The sequence below is a fragment of the Camelina sativa genome, chromosome 9 (assembly GCF_000633955.1).
Source record: "Camelina sativa cultivar DH55 chromosome 9, Cs, whole genome shotgun sequence".
Classification (NCBI taxonomy): Eukaryota; Viridiplantae; Streptophyta; class Magnoliopsida; order Brassicales; family Brassicaceae; genus Camelina; species Camelina sativa.
The window spans coordinates 23,959,388-23,965,387 of NC_025693.1; the positions used below are offsets into that span (position 1 = coordinate 23,959,388).

The following is a 6,000-nucleotide window of genomic DNA, read 5'->3' on the forward strand; positions in this document are numbered from 1 at the left end:
GTTATTATCAACTTGTACTGAAGTTAAAAAATAATATTAACGGTTGAAAATATTCTAGCATATATGACTAATGTGGATGCTCTTAGATAAGTTATTATAAACCACCAAAAGATTATGTTATACTTCTTTTTTCTTACAATCGAACATTAAAAGATATTGCTTTTCTTGTAATATGGTTAGACCACTTGGACGTATTAATGAAGGGTTAAAAACATGCAAGAAGTTGTGCTCGAACCTATTCTGGAAATTGACTTTCAAATAAAATGAATGGGAAACTTCCTATGAGTTTCAACAGATGAAGTCAACGGCGAACCGCTGGTTCCCTGCGGATCGAGTTTCCAGCCAAATCCTTACTTCAGCCATGGCTGAAGGCAGTCCTAATCGCCCCCCTCCGTTTCCCCCTGACCCTCCCGACCATAGCCCTATTGTTTCTTTTTCAGACTTTCCCCCTCTCCCTCCTTCCTCTCCCTCCCCCCCCTCTCCCCACTCTCCTCAAACTGCTTTTATCGAGCCTGAGAGAGTGGTTCTAGCTCTCTCTGCTCAAACTGATGGTCTCTTACCTCAAATCTACCCCTGTGGTGGTCAATGCCCAGGCTCAAGCCATTCTCAACTCCTACAACCAAACCCTAAACCTCATTCCCAGATCTGATACTCTTGCTACAGTAAAAGATAGCAGAACAGTGGCTCAAACTGATGGTCTCTTACCTCAAAACCCTCCCAAGGTTACCCGTCGAGTCCTTAGGCCAAACTCGAAAGAAAACTCTGTCAATCCAACTGGCCAAAGCGCTCTGCCCACTCCTACATTGATCCCTGTCGACACAAGAATAGACCATAACTCCCCCCTCCCTCCCCCACTTCTGCCTACTCCGCAAGTGAATCCCCAAATCCCAAACCGTTGCCCGAGTGTTTCGGTCTTGCCTCCTTCCTCCGTTCCCCCTGAGCCCCAACCGCCTTCGGTGAACCCTCCAACCTCCACCCCAGACCCAACCCCTCTGGTTCAAAAGCTTAAGCGTGGAGCTGACCGTTCTCTCTCTAGATTAGCTCCCGTAAACTACTCTCCTGAGGGGAAGCCACGAATTGTAATCCCTGATGATGTATTTCAGGAAGGAGCAAAATTACATAAAGATTTTATCATTGGTAAATTTAAAGGCAGACTTCCTACTTACAAACATATCCAAAGTGTTTTGAGCCACATGTGGGGTAAAGGTCAAAAGTTAGAAGTGCACCTTAATCACTCCAATAACTCTATGCTTGTAAGGCTGCCAAATGATTATGTCCGCACTAAGGTTCTGGAAAAGAAGCTGTGGTATATCGGTGAGTGCATGTTCCTAGTGGCACAGTGGGATTCGTCTGGAGGGACCACTGCTGACCTTGAAGCTATTCCAATTTGGGCCCATCTCAAAGGGATGCCTTTTGACCTGATGCATCAAAAGGGCATTAGTTTAGTTGCTGGACTGGTTGGTGAGCCAAAGGAGATGGACGAATTCACAAGAAACTTAGTCAGTCTGACTGAAGCACATGTTAAGGTGGAGAGGAACCTAAACGAATCATTGCCTACTTCTGTCGAAATTGAAAGATCCAGTGGTGAAGTGATTACCATTAATGTCGAGTACCCTTGGATCCCTCCCTCCTGCTCCCACTGTAAAAGCATAGGACACTCTATTAGATTCTGTCCTAGTGTTACCCCATCCTGGTCAGAAACAAAAAAACCTTCTGGTGATCCAGTAACAGAGAAGAATCAGAATGTCAAAGCAGATTTTACCTCCAAATCTAAAAAAGGAAAAGAACATACTGTTCTTGCTTCCCCACAACCCTCCCAGGACTCTGAAAAAGCAAGCAGTTCTGCCTCCCCCCTTCCAGCAGTTGACTTAGTCAAAAGTCAGACTGGTTTTGCTGCTGCCCTGCAAGTCCCTTCTCCCCCAACTCCCGTCGCCACCAAACCTGTAGAGCCAAAAACAAACAACCTTTCAGTTTCGGCTGGCCACACAAACAACCCACCCTCTCTTAGCCCACCCATATTGGATAGTACCTCCCCAATGGACTGCTCATCCCCCCATCTATCTCCAAATAAGCTCATTTCCCTTAACCCCTTTAGTGTCTTAGACTCCCAACCTCAAACCTCTACACCCACTTCAAAAACTCCACCCCCTGCCCCCATCATTACTGAACTAAATCAACCCACTGTGGTGACTCTCCCGTCCATGGGAGAAGCCCCACTCCGTTCCTAACATCCCTTTCCTTTTCCCATATATATACAACCTTTCTTTTGGAATGTCCGCGGACTGAACGACGCGGAAAAACATAGACCTTTCTCTTCTTGGCTTGCTTCTCACAAGCCTCTTTTTGGAGCTATTATTGAAACCCACATAAAGGAACCAAACCTGAACAGAGTCATGAACCTTACCTGTCCTGGCTGGCATTATCTGTCCAATCACAACTCTGATGAGGATGGGAGAATTGTAATCATCTGGAAATCTCCTGCCACAGTAAGTATGCTGCATCAATCAAGGCATATGGTCACTGGTGAAATAACCATTCAAGGAGGCCATAGATTCTTTTTCACTGCTATTTATGCGCCTAACCTGAGTGACGAACGCACTGATTTATGGTGCGAACTCATGGGGATTCAGCAAAGATTCCACCTAGACTCCAACCCTTGGCTTGTTGGTGGTGATTTCAACCAAATAGTACACCCCGCAGAGCACTCAAATCTGTTGGTCAACCACCTCACCTCCCGTATGCTAGAGCTTCGTGATTGCCTCCTTCAGATGGAGCTGTTTGACCTTCGGTATCAAGGCCCTCTTTTCACCTGGTCGAATAAAAACCCTATCAACCCCATCGCAAAAAAGCTAGACAGATTGCTAGTAAATAACCATTGGCTCTCTACTTACCCTAACAGCGTTGCTTCCTTCCTAGCCCCAGAATTCTCTGACCATTCTCCTTGCCTCCTCAATCTTGCTGCATCTCTTCCCTCTGCTGGCACAAAACCATTTAAGTTTTTCAACTTCCTCACATCCCACCCTCTCTTTCTCCAAACGATTGGATCTGCTTGGGACTTGGCTGGAAATTCACATCCCTTGGAAACAAGTTTGTCAGTACTGAGTGCAAAACAAAAAACACTAAAAAGAGATTTAAAAACACTTTCAAGAGAGAATTTCTCAGATATTCAGAATAGGGTGAGAGAAACTAACCGTTTGCTTCAAGATGTGCAGGTTCAGGCAATGTCTACACCATCCACTGACCTTTTCCACCAGGAGAGAGAAATGCACGCTAAGTGGGAATTCCTCAGGAAGATTGAAGAAGCTTATTTTAGACAGCGCTCTCGCATAAACTGGCTAAGAGAAGGCGACCTGAATACTGCTTACTTTCACAGAATGACACAGACCCGCAATGCTTTCAATGCCATCAGGTCATTCACTTCCCCCTCTGGTAGTCTAATTGTGGATCCGCAGGAAATGTGCAGGATGGCCGTAAGTCATTTCCAATCAATCCTCAGCCCAGCTTCTCTGGTGACCATCTCTACCTCTATAGCTTGGTTCAGGTCTGTGATCAGTTACCGATGCCCTCCAGAACTGCAACACTCAATGATCAAGATCCCAACTACTGAAGAAATGACAAAAGCTATGTTCAAGCTAAATGCAAACAAGGCACCAGGCCCTGATGGCTTTACCTCAGCTTTTTATAAGTCTGCATGGGGAATTTTGGGCTCAGAAGTCACTACTAGTATTCTCCACTTCTTCCAAACTGCTTTCCTCCCTGCTGCAATAAACGCAACTATTCTGGTGATGGTTCCAAAGTTCCCGGGTGCCTCCTTAGTATCAGACTTTCACCCCATCTCCTGCTTAAATACCCTTTACAAGGTCATCTCAAAGCTTCTTGTAACCCGGCTGAAACCCATCCTCCTAACTCTAATCCAACGTAACCAAACTGCATTTATAAAAGGGCGTCTGTTAGTTGAAAACACTTTATTGGCTGCGGAGCTGGTTAATGGTTACCACAAAACTCGGGGACCCAAGAGAATAACAATCAAAGTTGACATAGCTAAAGCTTTTGATACTGTCAGATGGGAATTCTTATTTAGCTGCCTAAGAGGTATTGAGGTACCAGAGATTTACCTGCGGTGGCTGAAGGCCTGTGTATGCACGCCAACGTTCTCAGTAGGCTTTAATGGGCTTCTCCATGGTTATTTCAAAGGCGGAAGAGGGTTAAGGTCTCCTTGCCTTTTCGTCCTTGTCTTGAACTGCCTCTCTGTCATGTTAGATAGGGCTGCAGAGGAAGGAAAATTTTAATATCATTATAACTGTCATAACCTAAAGTTGACTCACCTCTGTTTCGCTGATGATCTCTTGATCTTCATAGATGGGTCCTCTTCATCTGTAGACAGTGTTCTCCAAGTGTTGAAGGAATTTGAAGAAGCCTCCGGTCTGGCAATCAGCCTACCAAAAACTAGCTTTTTCACCTCAGGACTCTCACAACCTGAAATTGACCATATTAAATTAACTTCAGGCATCAACCATGGGCAGCTACCAATAAGATACCTAGGGGTGCCCCTCTGCACTAAGAAACTTACTCTCCTTGATTGTGCTCCTCTGATCCAGTCGGTAAAAAACAGACTGAATGCTTGGTCAACAAAGTCCCTATCCTTTGCAGGACGCCTCCAGCTTCTCAACACGGTTATTGCTGGAATCTCCAACTTCTGGTGCTCTGCTCATGTACTTCCCAAAAGATGCATTGAAACCTTGAACTCCCTCTGCAGGGCTTTCCTGTGGAAAGGCACCACTGAGGGCCAACACACAGCACGTGTAGCCTGGAATGTTGTGGTTAACCGGAAGGATGAAGGAGGGCTGGGGTTACGTGATTTGTGGTTGTGGAATAAAGCTTGCCTGCTAAAGCTTATCTGGATGCTCTTTTTCAGATCTGGGTCAATCTGGGTCGCTTGGTTCACTGGAGCTTATCTTTCAGGAAACCTAAGCAACTTCTGGACTTGTAAGCAGAAGAATCACCACTCCTGGTTATCAAACAAACTACTACGAATCAGGGAGGAGGCTTACCCATGGATAAAGATGAAAATAGGAAATGGTAGAAGCTGTAAATTCTGGAGTGACCATTGGTGCAAATTAGGCCGTTTGTCATCATACCTTAATGGAGAAGGCCCCCTGGGTATTCATCGAGACATAACCATTGCAGACTTATGGAGAAGAGGCGGTTGGAGTTTACCACCGGCGAGATCAGAAGCTCAAGTCAACTACCAAACTGAACTATCCATCATTTCCTTAACGGATCAACCAGACTCCTACATCTGGTGGATTGATGACCAACTGAAGGATGCACATACCACGGGGACTATCTATCAGGCTATTAAGCAGCATCAACCGACGGTTCACTGGCATAAGATTGTTTGGTTCAAAGGAGGAATTTCAAAACATAAATTTCTTACCTGGCTTTTTATGCTAAACAGGTGTCCTACTCGTGACAGACTAATCAACTGGGGTCTGCAGGTTGATTCCTCTTGCCTGCTATGTGGCTCTGGGGATGAAAGTCGCGACCATCTCTTTTTCAACTGCCAATACAGCTTGCTGATCTGGACCACAGTATCTCGCCGATGCTCCCTAAGCGTGTCACCAACTTGGACTAGCATGATTCAAAATCTCATCAACTACAGAGGATCTGATGCAGCAAAGAAACTACTCCTCATCGCTTGGCAAGCCGCGATCTACTTTATCTGGACTGAAAGAAACCATCGGCTACGCCGGAACTCCTTCTAGTCAGCGGATCTCCTTCTCAAACAAATTGACTCTCTAGTGCGGAACAGAGCACTAAGCTTCCGTGCTTCCAACCCGTCCTTAACAGCAAATCTTCTGCTCCTTTGGTTCGCTGGATCTACTCTCTAAGGCTCTCACCTAACAACCCTAATTGCAGATGTGTCTTTGTGCCTTCCCCGAAAGTGATTCATCACCGTTCATTGATGATGGCCAAGCAAAGTGGTTTGAATTGGTTATT

At 45.5% G+C, this 6,000-nt stretch overlaps 2 long non-coding RNA genes across 2 annotated transcripts; both read right to left on the reverse strand.

The window, feature by feature from the left end:
- Positions 998-1,668, reverse strand: LOC109126608. Its single transcript, XR_002033477.1, has 3 exons — positions 1,598-1,668; positions 1,227-1,418; positions 998-1,086 (listed from the first exon to the last, which is right to left on the reverse strand). It is a non-coding gene; the product is annotated as an uncharacterized LOC109126608 (long non-coding RNA).
- On the reverse strand, positions 2,409-3,227 carry LOC109126578. Its single transcript, XR_002033469.1, has 4 exons — positions 3,192-3,227; positions 2,892-3,076; positions 2,583-2,809; positions 2,409-2,495 (listed from the first exon to the last, which is right to left on the reverse strand). It is a non-coding gene; the product is annotated as an uncharacterized LOC109126578 (long non-coding RNA).